Source organism: Cryptomeria japonica, chromosome 10 (assembly GCF_030272615.1).
Source record: "Cryptomeria japonica chromosome 10, Sugi_1.0, whole genome shotgun sequence".
NCBI classification, from domain to species: domain Eukaryota; kingdom Viridiplantae; phylum Streptophyta; class Pinopsida; order Cupressales; family Cupressaceae; genus Cryptomeria; species Cryptomeria japonica.
In genome coordinates this window covers 903,159,701-903,186,243 of record NC_081414.1, presented here as the reverse complement: position 1 = coordinate 903,186,243, position 26,543 = coordinate 903,159,701, and positions in this window count along the sequence as shown.

Below are 26,543 nucleotides of genomic sequence, written 5' to 3'. Positions count from 1 at the left end.
TCTTCTGCAACCACTCCTTTGTACCGGTCTAGCAGTTCCCTGACCTCCTTAGGTCCTACCTCACTCACACCCTTCTTCCTTTCTTCCTTGGGATTCACAATCAAAGAAAAACCTACTCCACCTTCCTCCTTTAGTGTATTTAGGAACTCTTTTTCTCCCACCATCATCACACTAGATCCTACATGTTGTGGATCCTCTTCTATCACTGACTGTATCCTAAAGGTCACACCATCCTTTTGGAAAGAGTAAGCATTCTTTTCTCCATCATGATGAGCCTTTCTGTCAAACTACCATGGTCTGCCAAGAAAAAGATGGAAAGAATCCATTGGAAGAATTACACACAAAATTTAATCCTTATACCCCCCAATACTGAACTCTACCCATGCTTGTTCATTGATGAGTATGTGTTGCCCTTTTTTCAACCAACTGATCCTATATGTTCAACTATGGGGTATCCTTTCCAAGTTCAACTTGTTTACTACTTCCAAAGATACAATGTTATCAATAGACCCTGAATCTATGACAACTTTACAAACCTTACCTTGAATCTTGCAGTTGACTCTAAACAAAGCCTTTCTTTGGGGTGGCTCAAACTTCACTGGTTCCTTGAGAAGTGTCCTCTTGATCATCAGGTTTTCTCTCATCTCTGATGTCAAATTCACTTCAGGAGATGTCACAGTCCTTGCATCTTCTTGAGTCAAAGTGGTTCTCCTCTCACCACCATGAGAATTTGAGGCCTTCTCTATACACTTGTAGGTCAGCTACCCATCGGATTGTAGTTATAGCATCTCATACTAGAGAACTTGGATCCTCTCCCTAATCCATTTGTCCCACCTCTTCCATTTGGTATTCTCCCATGGTAGCCTCCTCTGTACTTGAGTCTCCAACTTGCTCTCCTTGGCTAGACTCACCACTAGACCTTTGGTTAGGACTTCTTCCTCCAAAACTGACCCTACCTCTGAAACTTCTCCCTCCTTTACCTCTATTACCCTACTCACTTCTTCTCTTTAGTTTCTTTTCTGCCCTTAGGGCCAATTGAAAATACTTGTTCATTGTCTTCAATGCCAAGATGCTAATCTCATCTTGGATCTTCATCCTTAGGCCGCTCAAGTACCTGGCCACTTTCTCAGACTCCTCTTCTTGTCTCTTTGATCTGAGATTGAGTTTATGAAACTCCTCCGTATATGCATTCACATCAAGGTCTCTTTGTCTGAGGTTCTGCAATTTTCTATACATTTGCACTTCATAGTCAATGGCCATGAATTGTGCCTTGACTTTATCTGTAGACACTTAAAAATAATTACTTTTAATTATTTTTAATTCCTCACATAATTAATTAATTAATTATGTTAATTCAAATTCTCCTCAATATTAATTAAATATAATTAATATTGTCACTATAGTATGTGACTGATTTATTTAATAAATCAATCCCTTTCTTTATTCTTCTAAAAAATTAAATCCTCACAAACCTTCCTCTTGGCTAATTAATTTCAATTAATTATTTAACCTACATGATTCCTACAAATCATCTTCTTAATTCATCATTAACCTAATAAATTCTTCTAGAAACTCCCTAAACTCACTTAACCTTATTCTTCTAATTTTAAACTCCCTCCACTCCTTCTCTCTCCTAATCAAATCCTCCTACAACTCCTAATCCCACCTAACATTTCCTCTAATCCCCTCCTAATGAGTTGCTAGTGGCTAATCGTCGTGATTAGCCACAAAGTCAACCCCTTGTCCCTTCCATCCAGCCACCAGCTTTTAATGCTCTTTTCCTAGGTGAATGTGAGATTTTCAAAATCTCACAATCCTCTAGGCATCTCCTCTCCCAAGGAATTTTTAATTCCTTCTTATTCCTCTAATCCCCATGATCACCCCTTTTTGGAGAATTTTTAACTCCTCTCCATTCTTCAAGGAATGTCACATCCCTTGCTCCTCTCAAGGCACATTGGGATGTCTTCCCAATGAACCTTGCTCTTCTCAAGGTACCTTGGGAAGTCTTCCCAATGCACCTTGAGGAGTGTGGAGACAAGAAATACCTTTAAGACATATCTCTTGGTCTCCACACCCTCTCTTGGACCTTGTGTGGGCTCACAAGCAATCCTAGCCCTCCATCTTGGATCCATCCCAACCATCCATTCCTCCTCTCCTCTTCCTATAAATTAAGGACTCCATCCCTTCATTGATCATCTCCAAGTTCAGTAATCTTATGTTGCCCTTTTGAGCCTAGGAAATCATCTTAGCAAGCAAGAGGAGAGCCATTTTGTCCAAATCATATTTCATCCACACTTAACCATTTTGTCCATATCATCCTCCTAGAATCCATTTCATATTGTGCACAACATTGGAGAGCCATCCACATCAAGTAAGCAAGAGGAGCACATCAAGGGGAGCATCATCCAAGGGCGCCTTCACTTTATCAAGCTCCATCCGAAGGAGAAGGTACTGGTTTGTGAGGTATATGCATTTCATTCTTGTTTTGAGCATTTCAAATTATGTCTTTGGATTTCATGTGATTATATGTTTGATCTGAATATTTGTTATCTAATCCACCTCACAAGTCTTTTCCCCTCTTCATTATCTTTCATCCTTTCCCAGGAGGTTATCATACTTTTTCCCTCCTTAACTCTCTCCCCTTGTACATAGTTCCACCATGTAAGAGAAGACCCCTTCAACCTTGCTTTTTCTAACTTAACTCTCCTATCTTCAGGGATTTCTTTGTACTCAAAATGACTAGTCAATGCCTCAATCCAGTCGATCACCTCTTTTGCCTCCATACTTCCACTATATATAGGCAACCCATCAATGGTGTCCGGATTGACTGACCTCAAGGCATCTACAAATACCCTTTGATTTGCAGGTATCTCCTCTACCCTCTTAGAGGATTCCCCATCTTCTTTATCCCCTTCTTCATCAGTGTCACTTCCATCTTCCTTATCCTTAGTCTTTTTCAATTTTTCAAGCTTGGACTCAAGCATCTCTTCAATCAACTTCTTCACTGCATCTTGTGACATACTCTTAGAAGGCATTTTTTCATCCCCTATTTCAATCTCTTCCTTTGACATACACTAAGACCACACCACCCAAGTGATCTTCAAAAATCCTGCTCTGATACCAATAGGATGAGGAGGCAATAGACCGCAAGGAGGTAACCTTGAACTAACCAACCTCTTAGGCTCACAAACTCAACCGGTAATCCCTAATTCTAAAGATCCTTACACAACACAAAGTCAAGCAATGGTTAAATGAAACCAAACAACACCATGGAAAAGCCAAAGTCTCCACTATGTCCACTTACAAACAACTAACACTTATCAAGTTCTTGTGTGACTACCCACACCCTTACATACATGAGTGGGCTACTACTAGGCTTTAGGTTTTGAATGGCCCACTTGACCAATTCAATACAATGACCCTTGGAGGGGTGTTCTCACATCATCTTAACACAAATGAAATAGGATTTCATGGTTTAGGTCCACCGAAACATCAATTTTGACTCACTCACCCACAAATTGAACCGGTTGCAATTAGGCCTCCATTTGAGGGAATTGGGTGATAACTTTTGACACACTAGGGATCTAAGCAAACAAATTATATTTTCAGATACCCTTTTGTGATTTCTCAACAATATCTCAGTTTCGGGTACTAGTCCAACTTGCAAATATTCCATCCAATGTTGCACTAATAGACCTAATAGGACTTTTAGGCCTATTTAACTGAACACAATTCACAAACTGGTTTGGTTCTCCTAATGGGTGACCATCACTGACCATAAAGTTTTATGTAAACCTCCAAAATACTCTTCTACCACATTCAAACCCTTTCCCAATTCTCTACCACTCAATTCTCACGCACTGCACTCATCAAACTGGTCTGTCACATAGAGATGCTAGACCGAGGGTTAGTTCTCCATCCTCTTCATTCTGTTGTATCCTCTTAATGGCTTTTGGAACTGACATATGATATAGTGGCCTATCATATCATATAATGGCATAGTGTTCAGTTAAGGATTGATAGGCCAAAACCCATTATTGCAGTCAAACCCTAGGGATTTAAGGTTTTTAGGCTACCCGGTAGAGATTTGCTTGTAGAATAGGGCAGCGATCACTTCAAGACTTCACACTGAAATAAAAACATACATAAAATGATCTATTTATAGGAACTGTGTCATGAGCATTCTTGTCAATCTACCTTCAGTATGCAATCAACAGAAACTAGACGGTTTTTCCGAGTTTCCAACAGTTCTTTATTCTTCAACTTCTTTCCAAATCAACCAACATACATCCTTCGGTGTTTGGGGCCTTTAAAGATATCTCCCAAACGACCACAACCTCCTCCGACTATTTTTCAAATTGACTGACTGTTGGAGAATCACGACTTACAAAAATTGCAAAATTGTCATGACAATATGACAACTTTTGCATAATTCAGCTAACTTAGACTCTAGACTATCATAGTCCCCCAAAATGATTACATTTGATTCTAAAACATCAAAAATGACTCAAATAGACTTGTGGTCACTTGATCCCTCAATTTAGACCATTGTGACCCTTTGTAGGTAAAAATAAACAAATTATCTATTAATATTATTTCTTGAAGAGGAAAGACTAATAATGAAATGTAACTTGCATGAGAAACAAACAATTATTCAACCCCTTGAAAATTAACTTGCATGATAAACAAACAAATGTTCAACTTCTTTAAATAAGAATTTTAGTTTTTATTTTTTTAACTAACATTAAATCATTTTGCACAAATTATTTTAAGGAGACTATGAATCTAAACACATCTAATTTGGAAGATAAATCCTTTTAACTTTTAATACTTAGCATCTAAATATGTACATACTAAACACTCATCTAAATTATATACACTATATTAAATAATTCAAAGAATAAGGTTTCCACTTAAATAATAAATAATTAAATAATTTGAAGGAACTTATATTTTATTCAATAATAAGTGAAATGTTTAATTAATAATAATCTATTTCATATGTTCTTTGATCTCTTAACTACAATTCATCATCAACATATTACTTATAAATACCTCCTTATCCATTTATATCCCAAATATAAAGATCATGTCGCATTTAAATAATTTAAATGTAAAGTCCTATTTAAATAATTAGAGTGCACATAATAAGGTTACAAGTAAACTTTACCAAACAATTTCTCAAATATAAAAATAAATAAATTCTCTTTTTTTCTTTTATTTTTAATAATTTTTTCAAACACTTGAATTAAGAATATTCTTTTTAATGAATATAATTTAACAATTGATTTTAAAATTTATAGCTTTAATAGGGAAACTCTAATAAGAAAGTTTTAAAGCTTTAATAGGGAAACTCTAATAAGAAAGTTTTAAAGCTTTAATAGGGAAACTCTAATAAGAAAGTTTTAAAGCTTTAATAGGGAAACTCTAATAAGAAAGTTTTAAAGCTTTTTAGATAACTTATTAATTATCAAAAAGGCAATTTTCAAAACTATTTTATCTCTTATCATTCTAAATTTTAATTCTCAAGAAATTTAAATAATAAGTCGAGTTAAATCATTGGTTCAAAACTATTGGTGTAAATTAGAATTAAGGGTGATAATATCTATTTATAAAACAAGCAATTAATTTAATATGGTTATGACAAAATTAATTTTATACAAGAGAACATAACAACCAACCAAATCAATGGTAAATTTACTAATTAATTGATTTTTTACTTGTTTTATCTAATTTTATATTTATCAACAAATATATTACTTAAAACTTGTCTTAAATAAAATTGTCCTACAAAATATTCTCAAGAAATTTAAATAATAAGTCGAGTTAAATCATTGGTTCAAAACTATTGGTGTAAATTAGAATTAAGGGTGATAATATCTATTTATAAAACAAGCAATTAATTTAATATGGTTATGACAAAATTAATTTTATACAAGAGAACATAACAACCAACCAAATCAATGGTAAATTTACTAATTAATTGATTTTTTACTTGTTTTATCTAATTTTATATTTATCAACAAATATATTACTTAAAATTTGTCTTAAATAAAATTGTCCTACAAAATTGTTATCTTAAATACCCTCATTACATCACAGTGGTCTAATAAGAAAAAATAAAAGAATAACTTAAATTTATATTGATTGACCATAATATTGGAATCCAAAAATGGTAATTATGACCAAATTAATTGCCCTTTCTATTTTCAAATTAAATGGTCACAAATTGCATATTAATTGGTAAGAACTAATATTAAGATTTATAAGATGACTAAATTTGTTGATGTTTCTATTTTCGAACTTAATAATTAAAATTTATATTAAATGATAATAACTAATATTAAAATCCATAAAATAGTAATGATAATTAAAACTATTGATATTTCTATTTTTCAACATAAACTATTATATATTTATTTTTTTAACTACTTTTGGATAAACTTTTAAAAGAATGCAGGCAACGTTTGGAAGGTGAGAATAGAGCCAGCAGGAAAAGAAAATGAAAGACCAGCAGGATGCAATACACCAACGAAATGAGGTTGCAAACTACTCAAATGAGATTAAACTTTGCCTTATTTTTATTTCTTTCTTTCATTTTTTTTTTTTTTTTACATGTCTTACTTTATTATTCTTTTATGGCTTTTTATAGCAACAAGGAAGAGTGGATCCATTGCCATGCTAAGGGAAGTTATGTTTCTGCACAAATTTTGCTTTGCAAGAAGGTTGATTAAAATTTCCATTTATATTTTTCTTCTTGAATGCCCTAACCAGATCTGTTGCAAGAAAAAAGACAAGGCAAGAGGAACCCTTGAAATGCAGATTTGAAGGGACAATTCCCCAAAGGGGATTTGTGATTTGTGCCCCTTGTTGTAGCGTTTGGGGAGACACGACCTTTGGGGTCGGTCTTTGCTGGGAGAATTATCTCACAATATTATTATTATTTTTATGTTCATTCATTTACATTCAATTATTATGTTTAATGTTTCATTATTTACCATTTCATATGTTAGTTCTCATACCATTGCACTGATTTTCTCTATTGTATGTATTTCTTTTTTTCTTAAACCTTGTGTCTACTAACAGAAAATACAGAATCTCACAGGGAAGTCTTTTATCAATTTTGTTGTAAGTATTTATGTAATTTTACTAGAGAAAATGGTTACAAGCATTTGCACATAAAAACCCATCTCAAAACAAAATTTTGATGTAATGTAGTATAATCCTAAATGTCTCTGTTTCTAATATAAAAATTAAAAAATTAAAAATAAAAAAATAAAAAAATAAAAAAATAAAAAAATAAAAAAATAAAAAAATAAAAAAATAAAAAATAAAAAATAAAAAAACAAACAAACCCTGCACCCATTTCCAACATCTTTTGTGGATAGATTCAACATTTGAATCATTTAGAAAATTTTCAAAACATAAATAAATTTAATCTTAAATAAATTAACCTAAATTCAAATAAATAAACTTAAATGCACAAATCAAATTTTCTTAGTTTAACGAAATAAATAAATTTTAATTTTAATTAATTAATTAATTTTATTTTTTTACTCTTAACCAAAGATATATATATATAAAATATATTCCCGCCCCTTTTATATATATATATATATATGGGGAGGGGGGGAATAGATTATATATATATATATATATATATATATATATATATATAATCTATTCCCCCCATCCCCCCTATAATCTATTCCCCCCATCCCCCCGCCCCCCTTTTTTTTTCTCTTTCTTTTAACCTTTAAAATATAGGAACAAAGGGTTCCTACAATAATGAATTTAAATAATGTGTACATTTGTTTAAATATTAAAAAAAAAAAACTAAATAGAAAATTAATAACTAATTGATCAAAAGAAAAATAAAATATACATATCTATTTGGTAAAAGTAGATAAGGTAAAAAACTGATTTAAGGAAGAATTTTTTTGAGAAGGATGAGAAATGTAACCCTTATATTATTTAACCCATTTTTTTCAGATTCAAACAAAATATCAAAATACTTTTTCTTTTAACTACATAATTTTTTCCATAAAAAAAACAGCATGCATGCAAATATAAACTCTCTCCTTCTTTTCCCATTTTTGAAAAAAAAACATAAAAATAAGAATAAAAAAAGAAAAGGAGATTGGAACCTAGATCTGCTAAATGAATGAAATCATTGTTGCTGAATTGACTCTCGTTCCCCTGCAATCTTCTTCAATCCTCTTCCTGGTAAGATCTTCTCCAAAATCCCTAAAATCCTATCTCATACCATGTAAAATACTAACAAAATTTATCCTACAACTAACATAATTCAAAAACCAATTTCTCAAAAATTCAAAAACTACTTTTACATAAAACCATGAACTCTCCCTTATTCAGAAATCTTGTATTCAATATATAGAAAATGAGAGTCATTTCTCACTACAAGAGAATTAAATGATTCCAATATTTTATTTTATTTTTTCTCAAAATAATTCCATGCAAAAGTGGGGGTTACATGCATTATTAAATTTGAATTTGAAATTCTTTCATGCAAGACATATTCCTTACAACTTGTCATAGTGGTGGTTACATTTGACCATGCATTGTGAATTCGAAAATTGCTTCTAGAATCTTTTTTTTTCTCCTACACCATGTACTCAATTAGAATACTGGGAAAAATAAATAGTTTCCAAGTAAATTAGGACCTCATGTGTGAATCACCACTATTCATTCTTTTTTTTTTCAAATAATTTCATCCTTATTCAATTTCTCATCTTCAACTAACATTGCTAATAATAATAATAAGTTTTATCAATGACAAAAGACTTGTTCGTCCTGTACAAGTCGGTGGATTCCCCTCCTATAATTCATTTAACAAAAGCTATTTCTAACAATAAGAGACTGTGATTTGAACATACAAATTCTCTTTCATCAGCAACCAAAACCTTAAAAAGTCATTCATGGGTTCCTTTATTCTATTCAAAACTTTAAATACATACTTCAGAAGGAAATTCGAGAAATTGTTAGTCTTCTTTTGTAGGACAGTATAGAATAACATAAGAATCGCTTATATTCCTCCCAACTCCAGTGAAGTAAGAACAAGGTAGGTGATAAAATGTTATTCGAACATCATCATTATATAATTGGCTGGTGAGTGAATATAAGTGATGCCCAAGAATTTAAATAATGGTCCATATCAGATAAAACGTATAGTGGACAGCACAGATAAGTGGAAAAATTAAATCATAGAGACACAATTTCATTCCATAAGAGTATATGTTGTGAATAGATTAAAGATTATGCTACGGATATGTTGAATTCTTATATTTTTTCTAGATTGCTAATGATTCTCTCTACTTCTTGACAATCAAGATGATGGAAAGGAGATAGAGAAGAGCATGTTCACAGTATGAAAGGATGCTAGGTTTATAGCACGTGTAGTTGAAGTACGTAATTTGAAGACTGTATAAGAAGCTATAGGTGTTTAGTGAAGGGAAAATGGAGAAATGGAGAATCTTAGTGCAATTCATTCATTCATTCATGGAGAGATGCTTGAAATGAAGTGTGTTAAAAAATAATAGAGGAAAACATTAATGATATTAAATTATAATAGTAGAGTAATAATACATAATAATTATAACATTAAATCATTTGGGATGATCATATACCAAGCACATATCTTTATAGGGAGCTATTCCCATAAAAGGTAGCACTTACCATTAAAAAAAAAGAACCAAGCACATATCTTTGCACAATCGACACCGCATATCATAAAATTGACATCAATTTGTTCTTGTATACATTATGTTTTAGAGAAATAATGATAATTTTTAAATCCCAATGCACGGCTTGTTCAAGTATCCCATTGTAAGATCACTATCAAAGCTTCTCTTGATGTTATGATAGCAGATAGACTAGCAAACAATCATAACAATGATTACTACAACAATTAATTCATAATAAATCTACAAAGTAATCTAGACAAAACTACGAGTCAAAGGCCACCTTTATACTCAACCACACTCTCTTTGGTAATGTATCCTCCTACTAGATCCCACTACCATAGGTAGATCACATTTCTTTCTATATAGTCTAAGTAGATTCCCCACTTGTAGGATATAAACATCACATGCTTTAATGCCATATTAAAAATGATAGAGAAAAATGCTATAGTAAATCATAATATCATAGAAATAATATTTAATAGAAAGATTATAAAATTAAATTATTTGAGATTTTCTATTTAATCTTATAGTATGCATAGGATTATGAATAATTATCTTTTGGCCACAACAACTCTTCGTTGAGTTATATAATTATTAATGTAATCAAATATATAGGTAGTTTAAGTCAACCTAGATAATATTGAAGGCATAAATATGGTATATATAAGAGCTGGTGGAGTTATTCCATTGCATGTGATATAAGAGTATGATATTGGCATCCAAAAGACAAGAAAAAAATGTTCTTTTTTGTTCAGGAGGTTGAATTGTGAAGTGGATATCTCTATCACGTTCATGTTTATTTGTGGGTTTTGAAGGGTTGATCAAGGATATGCTAAAGCTTCTATGTAGTCCACACCTAAGATTATTTGGAGTAGGTCATAAAATTAAGGTTTCCACCATTTTTTTTCCTAGAGCTAAAAAACAAGGTTAAATAAGGGAACACGAAGTCACCTATAATTCTAATTCGAAGTGACTTGGAGTTATTTAAGTTAATGTCATTTATTTTTTCATCAATTCACTCTATAGATTATATTTTTTTTAACTTTTTAGATTTTCTAACATCTATAGAAATATTGAAAAAATAGTAGGGACCTACTCTTTGAAATTTTAATTTTGTGTCTAATATAATTCTAAAATATATTAATCGAGGTTTGTTCAATAAAAACAGTACTATAGGTAGGAATGATAATTCACATACACTTAGTCTAATATGATCATTATTTGGAATTTCGATCTCCCTGTAGCATTAAGAACTTTAGATTTTGGTCGATAATGTTTGATTCCCAAATATTTGAACAATTTTTTGTAGGTTTCTTCCCTAAAGGAACTCTACCTCATTTCGAAGGGTTGAGAACATTGTGCATCACAGGTCATGTCTTGTGAAGATGACTCCCAATTGCTAAATTCCAGTGTTGAAAGATATGATATATAAGCAACACTTCTATTCAAAATTGTCAAAATTCATACATATATGCTATTTGAGTTTTATAGTCGATCTTATTCCCAAGGGTGTGACCACAACTTACCTTTCTCGAAGGTACACTTATATGCAAACTATAACTCTTATGAGGGACTTCTTCCTCATAGTTAACGTTGTGACTGATTTGTTGTAGAAAAACATTAGTTAGAAGATGTGGATCATTTGGGAGACATCTATGCAGCATACAAGACTATTATATATATATAAGAAAAAAAACTGGTTCTACTTGTTAGGGTTTCAAGCAGATCCGAAGCAAATATGAACTAACAATTATATGCAGATTTAAATACAAAAGATAAAGAAATAAAACAGGACACAGATAACACAAATATTTAACGTGGTTCACCCAGAATGGGTTACGTCCACCATACACAACCGTCCAATCTTTCTTATTATCCAGCAAAAATAGTACATCAACCTTACCAATGCCTTAAGCATCCCAGCCGCTTATAACATGCATTTTTAGGGCAACAAACAAAGTCGGCCTTTTTTAGGGTTTTATTACAATGTCGGTTTTCATCAACAAAAAAATGGCAAAAAAAAGTTTTCTCGGGGGCCGCCGCCCCCGAACCCCTGCCCGGGGCTCGGCCCGGCCCTGGACCCCGGCGAGGATACGTGCTGAGTGTACAGTACTTTGCTGATCAGTCGCCACATTTCAACAATCTCCCACTTGGAGACTGATACTACACGACACCACTGTACATGCAACATCCGCTGGATAAAACACTAGGACTTGACTGGTATAAATTCCACAATTATCAATCAAGAAGACCAACAGAAACTGATGAAGAAATCAGCTTCTCCTGTGGAACTGCCTTTGTGAACATATCAGTAGGATTCTCACTTGTGTGAATCTTCTCAAGCCGTAACTGACCCTCCTCCAAAATAGTCCGGATGAAGTGGTACCTGAGCTGAATGTGCTTTGTCCTTGAATGAAAAGCAGAGTTCTTCGCAAGATGAATGGCACTCTGGCTATCAGTATACAATGGATTATCCTCTTGTGTCTGACCCAATTCCTTCAAAAAACATTGCAACCAAATCATCTCTTTGCTGGCTTCTGTAGCAGCAACATACTCAGCTTCAGTGGTTGAAAGTGCAACAACCTTTTGTAGCCTAGAAATCCAACTGACTGCAGTTCCCCCTATAGTAAAAACATACCCTGTAGTACTCCTCCGTGAATCAATATCACCCGCCAGATCAGAGTCAACAAATCCACTTAGAGCAGCATTAGATCCTTTGAAACATAATGCCTTCATAGTAGTTCCTTTCAAATACCGAAGAATCCATTTCACAGCATTCCAATGTTCCATACCTGGATTACTCATAAACCTGCTCACAACTCCCACTGCATGTGCAATATCTGGCCTTGTGCATACCATTGCATACATCAGACTGCCAACAGCTGATGAATACGGGATGTTAGACATTTTATTAACCTCTTCCTGTGCCTTTGGGCACATCTCCTTAGTCAATTTGAAATGACTAGCCAAAGGTGTACTAACTGCTTTTGCATCCTGCATGTTAAATCTTTTCAACACCTTCTTTATATACTCACTTTGGGACAAATTCAAGGTTCTATTTTTCCTATCCCGTGTAATCCTCATACCGAGAATTTGCTTAGCTGCAACCAAATCCTTCATAGCAAATGACCTGGCTAATTTCTGTTTAAGATCATTTATATGTTGCATGTTAGACCCAGCAACAAGCATGTCATCAACATAAAGCAACAGGATAATATAACTGCCATTATCAAATCTCTTAAAATATACACAATGATCAGAATGACATCTATGATAACCGTGTTCATCCATGAAACTATCAAATTTTAAATACCATTGTAGGGTGCTTGCTTTAGGCCATACAAACTTTTCTTCAACCTGCACACCAAGTTCTCCTTACCTTTGACCTCATATCCCTGTGGTTGCAACATGTAAATTTCCTCCTCCAAATCTCCATGGAGAAAAGTTGTTTTGACATCTAATTGTTCAAGATGTAAATCATCTACAGCCACAAGACTAAGTACAGTTCTAATTGAAGTCATTTTTACAACTGGAGAAAATATTTCATCATAATCTATACCCTTTTTCTGTGCAAAACCTTTTACCACAAGTCTGGCCTTATATCTTTTCTGACCTCCTTCCTCCTCCTTCAGTCAATAAACCCATTTGTTAGGCAAGGCTCTTTTTTCTGCAAGTAAAGGAACTAAGTCCCAAGTCTTATTTTTCATCAGGGAGTCCATCTCCTCTTTCATGCCTAGCTGCCACTGTTGTTTGGCATCCACCTACATTGCTTCTTCATATTCTTCTGGTTCACCAGAATCTGTTAATAAAATAGAATACAAAGAAGGAGAAAATCTTTCAAGGGGTCTACTTGTCCTCGTAGAACATCTAACACTTGCAAGAGTTTGTGGGACAATCTATTGTTGCTGAGCATCAGGTACCTGTGGCATTTCATTTTCAGGAATCTCATCCAACACCACATATTCTTGTTTGTCCTGTTCATGCTTATTTTCCTGCATCTGTTCTTTATACATAACCTTCTCATTGAATATAACATCTCTACTTCTAATTATTTTCTTATTTTCAAAATCCCATAACCGATAGCCATATTCATCTATCCCATATCCAATGAAGGTACATTTCTGAGATTTAGCATCAAGCTTGGTTCTGTTTTCTTTATCAACATGGACAAAAGCTTCGCAACCAAAAGTTTTTAGAAAAGAATAATTTACCTTTTTACCAGTCCATGCCTCCTCTGGAATACCACCATCTAAAGGGGTTGAAGGTCCTCTATTTATCAAATAGACAGCAGTATGTACAGCATCTGCCCAAAAATGTAAGGGCAATCCAGCATGCAATCTCATGCTCCTCGCACGTTCCATGATGGTCCTATTCATTCTCTCTGACACACCATTTTCTTGTGGAGTTCCTGGAACTGTCTTCTGCTTTCGAATCCCATTTAAGGAACAGTAATCTTCAAATGCTTTGCTGCAATACTCACCTCCATTATCCGATCTGAGACACTTCAACTTTTTTCCTGTCTCATTCTCAACCAAAGCTTTCCATTTCTTAAAAGTTTCAAAAACATCTGATTTTTGTTTTAGGAAATATACCCATGTTTTTCTGGTTGAGTCATCAATAAAAATAACATAATAACAAGAGCCACCAAGAGATGATACCTGAGCCGGTCCCCATACATCTGAATGTACAAGCTCTAACTTCTCACTCTTCTTCTCTTTCCCAACCTTGAGAAATCTGACTCTTTTCTGTTTACCATAAACACAGTTTTCACAGAACTCTAAATCAATCTTTTTTAGTCCTAGCAATAGATTTTTGGAGTGAAGGATTTTCATCCCTTTCTCACTCATGTGCCCAAGCCTATGGTGCCACATTATCGAATCTGTTCTTGCAACATTTATTGTTGTTGTCCCTGCAGTAACTTTATCTGTAGCAGCTAAGGTAGAGTAAGTGTTACCAGTACACAGATATAATGTGCCTACCTTCGCACCTTTAGCTACTACTAATGATCCTTTAGTGACCTTCCACATACTGTCTGAGAAGGTAACTATGCAACCTTCACTACCTAGTTGCCCTGCAGAAATTAAATTTCTTCTTAAATTAGGAACATGTCTTACCTCCTGCAGAAACCAGTCATTACCATTCTGCAACTTGATCTTTATCTTTCCTTTTCCAACAATTTGACAGGGCTCATCATCACCCAAATATACTTGTCCAAAATCACCTTGAACATAATCTAGAAAATATTTTCTATGGGGTGTAGCATGAAATGAAGCCCCAGAATCTATTACCCAGGAATCATTAACATTATCCAAACATAAGATTAAAGCATCTTGTAAAGTATTACTTGCAATATTAGCTTCCTTACTGTCATTTTCATTTTTGTCTCCTTCTTTGTTTTTTCGAGACCAACAATCTTTCTTTAGATGACCAGGCTTTCCGCAGTACCAGCAATCTTTCTTTCCTCTAGATTGAGAGCGTCCTTTCTTTGACTTCCCTCGTGACTTCTCATTCCCAGGGCCTTTTCCTCTTTCCTTTGATCTTCCTCTGTTCTCCACATTCAAAACACTACCCGATGATGTTGGAGTCTCACCTGTGCTTTTCCTTCGCATTTCCTCGCTTAGGATAACACCAACAATATCATCAAATACCAAAGTATTTTTACCAGAGACAGAGTTACTTACAGCCATAACCAAGCTATTCCAGCTTTCTGGCAAAGAACATAAAATCAAGAGAGCCCTAACCTCTTCTGCAAAGGTAATTTTTACCGAAGACAATTGACTAGTAATTGTATTAAATTCATTTAAGTGCTCCGCTACAGATCCTCCCTCACTCATTTTCAAATTAAACAAACGCTTCATAAGAAATACCTTATTCGAAGTCGAGGGTTTCTCATACAGCTTAGCCAATGTTGCCATCAAATCTACAGTCGTTTTTGCTTCTGTTATATTGAATGCTACAGACGCCGCAAGGCACAATCGAATGGATCCTAGTGCCTTTCTATCTAAAATGTCCCACTCTTCATCTGATATTGTGGTCGGTTTCTTTGCCTTTCCTTCCAATGGCCGCCACAAATCCTTTTGATACAGGTAATCCTCCATCTGCATTTTCCATAACTGATAATTCTGGCCGTTAAACTTTTCGACCTTGAATTTGGAATCCTCCATTGCTCCCACTCAAATCTGAAAGTCCTGCCAATTTATAGAAAATCTCGCTCTGATACCAATTGTTAGGGTTTCAAGCAGATCCGAAGCAAATATGAACTAACAATTATATGCAGATTTAAATACAAAAGATAAAGAAATAAAACAGGACACAGATAACACAGATATTTAACGTGGTTCACCCAGAATAGGTTATGTCCACCATACACAGCCGTCCAATCTTTCTTATTATCCAGCAAAAATAGTACATCAACCTTACCAATGCCTTAAGCATCCCAGCCGCTTATAACATGCGTTTATAACGTGTTGAGTGTATAGTACTTTGTTGATCAGTCGCCACATTTCAACACTACTCACACCCTACGATAAGGTAAGCATGGCTGTTTGATTCAGTCGACAGAAGTTTAAGATAGCTGTTGTCATGAAACAGACACGTCTGCAGTCTGCAATATTTAGTACGTTTTCAACCAACTATTTAAATTTTTCTATTCCAATGTCACCTCACTCATCTAAATAAATGGGTCAACTACCCCCAAATTGCTTAGTTCCTCCTCTTGCACATAATTGATAATCAATATTTAATGATAATATTCTTTATGTAAGAGCAAGATTGATAGTTTTTTAAAGGCATTGAAAGCTATTTTTTCATAAAATATAACACTACCTAGCAATCTCACGCAACTAGAGCAGGTCATACTCTATTAAAACCAATTATCAAGAACCATACCTTTTGAAATGGCGATGCTTATAAAAAAAAGGGTGTCTCTATAAATGCAGTGGTTTTATATAGAATTTCAAAGAAATTAAAGATTCATTTAAGTTGCAAATTTTCACATTTGTAGATATCTTTTTTGTAAATTATGGTTCAAGAGACATATATTTTCAAGTAGATTCCAGAGAGGTCTTGGTTTTAGAAAAAAATATGTAAAATTGTGTATGAATATGTCATAAATCAAATAGAATAAATGGCATCAAGAAAAATTTTAAATTAGAATAATATATACAAGAGATTTGGAAGAGATGATTATCAATTCTTGTTGTTGCAATGGTCCATTGCATATGAGGATAATCAAAATATGAATAGGGCATCCTTTTAAAGTGTGTATTGTTGTTTTTTGAATTTTGTTGCTTCTTTCAGAGGTCTCAAGATTGTTAGCCATTGCAATAAGAGATATGACACTTCCATGGGTCATAATAGATAGACAAGAATTTTTGGATGTCATATTTTTGTACATTAATATTTCTAACAACTTAAGTGACCTATCAATATGATAAATTGGTTAGATGGATAGCGGACTATGTCCCTTATATAGAAACTCTAGTTTTGTGTATGATATTGTATGACACTCATTAACGAAAAATATTCAAGATAATAACAAAAAGAATTTGATTGGATGTACAAAAATACTCCCGTGCCTTGAGACATTAGATTTTGACCTTTTATTCTTCACCGTGAATGAGGATCATAATCAAAGTGTATAGAAATGGTTACACAAATGATATTATGTAAAAGAAAATGGTAAATATATTTTTTTTTAAAAATAAATTAATAAAAACTACAAAAATAAAGAAAAAAATATTATAAAATAAATTGCAAGATGATGAATGACAATTTGGGCCAAACATTCACTTGTAGTAACACTTTTATGCTTGGGCTTATGCATTGGTGGACATTCATGTGTAGTAACACATGCAAGCATGGGGTTTATTTTATCCTTAGAAAAGAGTTGGGCCTTGGTGATGTTTCTAGTTAACCCCGAAGCAAAACAAAATTAAAGTCAAAAGTCACAAGAAAAAACACAAAGCAAAGATTGTTCAATTTAGAATTGTAATTAAAATTTTAAAAATAAGAATAATAGAAAATTAAATTATTGAAAATATACTAATTATAAAAGTACTAAAACATATATGTAATCTAGGAGCAATATAACATGACAAGGAGTAAGATTGATAAGCTAACTCTTATAAGTTGGATATTAATCTAGATTTCCACATTTTGAAGGTGATTAACATAAAATATTATATATTATATATCTTTTGCATAGATATCTCTTATAGATTTGATATAGTTTATACGTAATTCACAAATATTAAATAAATTATTTTTGCATTGTATTGATACAGCTTATTTAACCTATTGGTTGATGAGGATAATTTGGATTTAGAAAGTAACTTAGAAAAATTATTAATACATATTAAGAATTCTATCTAAGTATTTCATCTTAAAATATAAGATAGTCAAATAGAAAGTTATTTTTAAAAATTAAAGGGATACGTATGAGATAATTTACATTAAAACCCAATTCAAGAAAAGAACTAGCAACTCTAGTCTATATTTTATTGTATGGATTATGTAAATTTAGTAGGAACATGTTGGTATAAAAATAATCCACCTATATTTAATAAAGGTTAAGTTATGGACCAATAACCCACAGTTCCTTGCATCATTTTAACATATTTAGAATATATAATGTTGTTTAACCAAGTTGGTTGCAGTAAAATAATATGAAATCGAATAAATTCTTATCAAACATGGGGGTATGTTATTTTTATTGTATGGATTATGTAAATTTAGTAGGAACATGTTGGTATAAAAATAATCCACCTATATTTAATAAAGGTTAAGTTATGGACCAATAACCCATAGTTCCTTGCATCATTTTAACATATTTAGAATATATAATGTTGTTTAACCAAGTTGGTTGGAGTTGAATAATATGAAATCGAATAAATTCTTATCAGACATGGGGGTATGTTATTTTTATAGGAGAAATAACCTCTAAAAATTAAAACAATTTCTAGATTGCAAAATTATATAAATTATTTTCTATTACACACAATGTTACAGTGTCAATTTTATTTCATAAGAAAATTCCCAACAATAGCGATTATCATACACTTCATTATTTTAGGGATCCTACATGGTTGTGAATTAGGGGGAATCCTCATAATTCTAGAAAAATAATCATGTCTATAAATTTACTTAAATAATCATCATTCTTGAATTAAAATTAAAATTCAATTCACCTAGTTACTTACAATAGTGAAATATTAGACCTAATGATTATGTATGAAGCACTCTATGTATGTTAATAGAACTTACTATTATTTTATTATTGTTAAGATGCTTAGCAAGGATAGTATATTTTGTTATTTGTGTATTTTGTTATTGAACTTGATCAACTCAATAACTTTGTACACATGTTTTAATATATAGGACTGAGATCCTTGAAATCTTATATCATTGTTGATTATCTATAGGAAAATAGGATACTCATGTAGTCTAGAATGTATGATTATCAATTTTGACTATGTTTTGAATATATGGATGATATGTTATTCAATGTAGTCTAGAATGTATGATTATCAATTTTGACTATGTTTTGAATATATGGATGATATGTTATTCAATGATGAGTGACTACATAGTATAAGATGTGCATGTCATTCACTACCTAAATATTATGTTAACACATGATAAAATGTTTGTAAATTTTAAGTTACAAATTATTAAATTGTATATATGAAAGAAAATGAGATGTCTGTGTGTGTAGACACCTAAAATTGTCCTGTTTAATTAAATAAATATCTTTATTTATTTAATTATTTAAGCCTAGTTCTTCTATTAATTAAATAAATGTTTATTTATTTAATTAATTCATTTATCCTCTTCTAGCCTTATTTCTCATTTAAATAAATACATTTATTTATTTAAATTATCCTTTTCCTAAATTAAATAAATATTTTTATTTATTTAATTGATCACACTTCTTCTATTAAATAAATAAATATTTATTTATTTATTTAATTCATTAACCTTTTCTACCCATGACACATGTCATTCATCTCTTAATTCTTACACTACCTACCCTCTCATTATTTTCTTATTTTCTCTACCTACCCTCTAATCCTAGCCGGCCATTTATCTTTTACACCTCTCAATCTTATCCCTCCATTTCTTATAGTGTTCTATATATATAAGAGGATGCTTCCTTCATTATCAACCCTAATCGATCTTTGAAGCCTTCTAGCATTCGAACTTTCATATGTGATCTAGCTATCAACCACATTTTTGTTCTTTATTGAGCTCTTATGCACACATAAAATCTGAGAGCAAATATATCAAGCAAGATCAATGGAGATCCAAACCCTATTGGACATCTGATGGTATAATCTTTGTGATTTCATTTGATTTGCATTGTCTTAGGTAATCTTCATATGTTATGGTCGATCTTTGTTGTTGTTAGGCTAGGGTTTTATGGTTAAATCTATTTAGTTTTTCAATATTGTTGTTTCCATTTTTACCATAAACATTTTGGCACGCCCGGTGGGACACTTGTCCCTTTTGCATTTAACATTTTTTGTTGTAGATTTTGTGTTTTTGAAGTTATAGATCTGACATTTCCGACAACTTTCGACATTTCTGCGTGTGCGCATCCTGTAACCGCATTTTTGCTTTTATTCAACGTCTGTGATCTTCGTAATCGCGTTTGCATTTGGCATCATTTTATCTTATTTTGCAGATTACAAGGTTGCGTCTGTGATTTCAAACCGTGTCTGTGAATCTCTCAGTCGCGTCTGCGTTTGAGACCCACGTTTGTGTGATCTAGGCGCATCTACGACAAATTTAGACGTGTTTGCGATTTTCTGTCGCGTCTGCGTTAGGTTTAGCCACATTTGTGTCTTAGATTTTTGCATTTTCAATTTTTGATCCAGTTTTGAGGCTTTATTTTGTCATTTGGATTTCAGATCTGGTTTATTTTGGGCTACCCTCTTGTGATCTAGCTAACAAAATTGGTGCAGCTTGTCTTGAAAGGAAATCGTTTTGTCGAAGGCCCCTATTTCACAAAGTCTTTTTGGATCTAAAATTTACCTAACTTGTGTGCTTGCAGGAAGGGGTAATCATTTGAAACAACCCAAACTACTAACAAATCTTTATTGCAAGATCTTGACAAGGGTTTTCTTTTGATCTTTATTATGTGTCTTATTTTCATAGATTACCAAACACTTCAATTGGTGTACTAAAATTGAACCAGTGTCTTTTGTGTCTTGGGCAATAGGCTCTGTTTGTTTAATCTCTAGAGGGCTTGTCTCCCCATGTGGTCATTAGGACTACTAGTGAGGAGAGGACGACCCAAGTGGTAGTGAGGAAAATCCATCCTCTTCCAAACCACTATAAATAACTGTATCCATGGTGAAAGCCATAGGTAACGTGTGTTGATTAGTTCATACCAACACTATGTCTCCCCATAAACCCGTTTGATCAAATTTATTTGATCATTTGTAGGATGTAACCCCTACTGGCTGGGAGCCTTCTGTATTTACAGAGTTGAAAGTGTCGCATGTATGGCCACACGAGCGGATGCCCTTACTAGCACCTCTTTTTTTTAGAAAGCCAAATCCTTCTAGTTGTTGGGGGAGGAGGTCAGACCTTTGGAGCAGCCCACACACATACGGTTCTTAGTAGAGATACAAAGTTCACCACGGGGAGTTTTCATGGGGACTGATGCTTGGCTGCCTCAGAGAAGTGAGTGTCGAGGGTGGAGTCAATGGAGTCAAGCATCTAAGTATCCACTCCGAATAGTGTAGCCTCGGGGGAAACCCCATGTGGGATCAACAACTATTGTCTTGGCCAACCATAAGAATTGTACTTATCTTATTTTAAACATATAAACATTCAAGATCAAACATCAAAACATTGTGTCTTTTGTGTCTTCAAGTGTATGCAAAACATTTTTACATCAAACAACACAATTTCTGTTGCTAAGCCTTTTTCAATGACATCCTTGACGCCCTGCAACTGATCAAATAAATTTGATCAAACGGGTTTATGGGGAGACATAGTGTCGGTATGAACTAATCAACACACGTTACCCATGGCTTTCACCATGGATACAGTTATTTATAGTGGTTCAGAAGAGGTGGGTTTTCCTCGCTACCACTTGGGTCATTCTCTCCTCACTAGTAGTCCTAATGACCACACAGGGAGACAGACCCAATAGAGATTAAAAACAAAGAGCTTATTGCCCAAGACATAAAAGACACTGGTTCAATTTTAGTGCACCAATTGAAGTGTTTGGTAATCTATGAAAACAAGGCACACAAATAAAGATCAAAAACCTTTGCCAAAATTCTGCAACAAAGATTTGTTAGTAGTTTTGCAATAATACCCCTCCTGCAAGCACACAAGTTAGGTAAATTTTATATCCAAAAGACTGTGAAATAGGGGCCTTCGACAAGACGTTTTTTTTTTATGATTCAAAGATCTGATTATTCCATGGGTTATTTTGAATCATTAAAAAAAAAAAAAAAAAAATTTCAAGACATTTTTTCATAAATGTAAGAAAATCCAAAAAATTTGTTAATTTGCTCCAAAAATTATTTTTTTATGAAAAATCATAATAAATTCATATAAAATTCACAATTGATCCCAAAAATCTGAAATTTTTACTAAACACTTCTGATAGCCTTCCAAATATGCATAAAAAAATTCCTACAAAAATTATAAGCAGTTTGTGCGATATGATCAAAGTAATGCAAAACCCTAATTTCTAAAGATCCCATATTTGAGGAAATATTTTGCATCCAAATTAAAATCACAAAGAACAAATCATGTGTATAATTCTGAGAGATTTCCAAAAATGTAAGAAAATTCAAAACATTCGCTCATTTGCTCTCAAAATTATTATTTTTATGAAAATGCATAAAAAATTCATAGAAAATTCACATATGCTCCACAAAATATGATTTTTTTACCGAGCACCTCTGATAATGTTCTTGACCTTCAAAACAAATTTTATGCCAAAATTCAAATCCTTTTGTGAGATCTAATCAAAATAATGAAAAACCCTAATTTTTAAAGATCTGATTTTTAAGGAAATATTTTGCATCAAAATTAAAATCACAAAGAACAGATCCTGTGTATAATTCTGAGAGATTTCCAAAAATGTAAGAAAATCTAAAAAATTCTCTCATTTGCTCTCAAAATTAATTTTTTATGAAAATTCATAAAATATTCATGGAAAATGCAATGTGCTCCAAAAATTCTGAATTTTGGATTGAGAGCGCTTGATACTGTCTTCAACCTACCAACAAAATTTGGTGTAAAAATTCCAAGCCATTTTTGAAATCAGATCAGATCTCTTCAAGATCTTGATTTTGTGTCCAAAACCCTACCAGCACAAGGTTATTCTCCAAATTGTTTTGCAAAACCGTAATATAGGGTTAGAAAAACCTGCAAAAAACATAGACCTAACAAAAATCCATGTCTCACGAGGCATGCCAAAATGTTTATCGTGAAAATGGAAACAACAACATTGAAAGACTAAATAGATTCAACCACAAAACCCTAACCTAACAACAATAAAGATCCACCATAACATATGAAGATTACCTAAGACAATGCAAATCAAATGAAATCACAAAGATTATACCATCACATGTCCAATAGGATTTGGATCTCCATTCTTCCTATCTCCATTGATATTGCTTGATACATTTGCTCTCAGATTTTATGTGTGCACAAGAGCTCAACAAAGAATGGAAATGTAGTTGTAAGTAGGCTTGATCGCACGTGAAAGTTCAAAAGCGTAGTCAAGGAGTTAGTAGTTGAATTGAATTGAATTGATTAGCTTATTAGGGTTGATAATGAGAGAAGTGCCCTCTTATATAGAAGACATTGTAGGAAATGGAGGGATAAGATTGAGAGGTGTAAAAGATATATGATCAGCTATGATTAGAGGGTAGGTAGAGGAAATATGAAAATAATGAGAGGGTAGGTAGTGTAGGAATTAAGAGATGAATGACATGTGTCTCGGGTGGAAAAGGATAATGAATTAATTAAATAAATAAAAATTTATTTATTTAATAGAGGAAGTGGGATCAATTAAATAAATAAAAGTATCTATTTAATTTAAGAAAATGATAATTTAAATAAATAAAGGTATTTATTTAAATGAGAAATAAGGCTAGAAGAGGATAAATGAATTAAATAAATAAATAAATATTTATTTAACTAATAGAAGAATTAGGCTTAAATAATTAGACAAGACAATTTTAGGTGTCTACATTTTGCCCCACTTTGAGACATTGCAGCTTGTCGCATTGTTTCAAAGAAGATAAGATGAACTGATACAAAGTTGCCCCAAGATAGGAATGAGATCCTTGAGGGAGATCTGTCAAGGACAAGCAGATGAGATCCAGGATCTGGAGAGGGAGACAACTGAGGGACACTAAGCGGAAGAGGGATCGGGTTATTTAGCGCTATACAGAGGTTGAGACAGCACTGAAGGTAGGGAGGCAAGCAAAAGAGGACACAGGGAGCAGATACACCTATGTTCTGTAGGTAGGGGAGGAGATAGCCTACTAGAGAGACTTGTATTATGGAGTGGTGCCACCAAATCAGCGGGCTAGGAGCTTCCGGAGACCGTCGCAGGCGACGATGACAACTAGAGGGAGAGATAGGAGACAGGCGTCTAGCGGTGGGGTTATGGGTCCTCCACCACCACCAGATAGAGGGGGTACGAGAGATGATCCTAGGGAAGATCCTTCCAGGGCTCAAACTCTGTTGAGGCCAGCTGGCTCCGAGGGAGGGAGTTCATCATAGCCTTAGAGGGCTCCCTATGTATCAGTTGTGTACCATTTTGTATGATGATGTAGACACCTTCAAGTGATTTTATAGCCATATGTATTTTGACATCATTGTATCATGACACTTATAATTTTGATATATATATATATATGAGATGAATCATCCTTGCGGCAGGCATATGCATGTGTACCTATGTGATGCTTCTATATGTTTTATGATGATGATTTTATGATATGGATGCAAATATGTACATGATGCAATGCAATATTTTTGTTCTTTTATGTTTTTAATATTACACATATGTAAATGTGAATGTATGAAATGCAGATGAATATGATGAAAATGTAAAATGTGCTAACATGTGTTGTGTGCAGGATAAGATGCAATTGTGATGTCTATATGTATGTATGAAATTCTAACATGTGATAATGCAGGTGCAAACTACATGAAATGCAAATATTTTTGGCGTGTCATTATACTCAGTCATGTGATAGCAGGCTATACGTACTCAAGAAGGACTATAGAGGTCAATCAAGAAAGGGGGATGAAAGATAGAAGATATGAAAGTGAAAGAGCTTCTTGTGCGTTATCATCATTGAGCTTTATTATGGCAAATAGGTTATGACAATCTAGATATATGTTCAACCTAGAAAGTCATTCTACCCGTTTGCATGGAGATGAGACTGTCGCAAACAAGGAATGCCCCAATTCATACTAGACTCACAGTGTCCTCATATCCTTGGACAAAATTACTAAGAGACAATCCATAGATAGCAAAAAAAATAGGTGGCGATACCCCATCCTCACCCTTTTAGTCAAAGACATCCTAGAAAAGCTAAAAGACATGTCACCAAAAAGATAAAATCAAAAGAAAACCAAGACTCGACACCATGCACTGTAGTCCTCAAGTTTAGTGTCTCTTGTCACTTGTATAAGTCTTATTTGATTGTGGTCACAATGTTTACTTTCACAAAAGGATAGATAGCATTGAACCATAATGTTGTCTAAGTCTGTTTGAAAGAGTTGATTTGTTGAAACCCGTTGTTGTTGTGTCTCATCTGAAACTGATACTTTATTATGAAGAAAGAGGAACTTTATTGTGGATCTGTGATGCAAGTGTTGCTTTATTGTGGATTGTGCATGGATAGACTAAAGAAAACTGGAAGAAATTGTACTCCTTTGAACGTGTGATGCTCTTAGTTCCACACCCATCACTAGACTTGGGATTTGCCTTAGCCACAGATAGGAGCGGCTTTATTATGGATGGAAAGGGGTGAAAATGAGGGATTATTATGAATGGCTAACCAATCTTAGGTAGATCAATAACAAGCCATGATGGGAATGGGTAAGTTTTAATATGGACGGATAGGTTGTGAGTGTGTGCAAAGTGAAAGGATGAAATGGAATCCTGAAAGAGGGAGGAGCAATGTCTCTACACATAGCGTCAGTAACTCGGTTTTCACCATGGTACCTACCCAAGGCGCCACCAAAGTGGTTTTCACCGTTGGACGAATTTATTTCTCTTTACTTTTTTTATTTTTCAAAAAAAAATTGTGTCACAAGGCGCCTGTTTGCCAGGTTTTCACCAAGTAACAATTTTTTATTTTTTATGATTTTTTTGTATTTTTGAATTTTTTGATATTTTTGTATTTTTATTTTTTTTTGTTTTTTTGAATTAGGATATTTCTAGAAGAGCTATGTGTAAAACCTGCGAAGGTGCATGTTGTTGATAGGATCCTCCAAAAGTTCTTCATCTGGAGTTGAGAGCTGATATGCACTAGATCCATAGGCTACTGTGATGATGTAAGGACCAAGCCAATTTGGTTTGAACTTGCCTTTCTTCTCTCTGTCTTGCTGATTTCTAGGATTCTCCTTGAGAACTAAGTCACCAACCTCAAATGTGTTGGGATTAACCTTTTGATTGTAGCTTTGATGTTCCTTGACTGAATGATATGTTTCTCCCTTGATTGTCTTCCTTGATGCAGGAACTGAGATAGAATTACTAGCGTGTGAACTACGTTTTCCCATATGCATGTCACCTAAAGAAGTTTGGGCATTCCTAATAACAAAATCCCTTGAGGAAGCTCC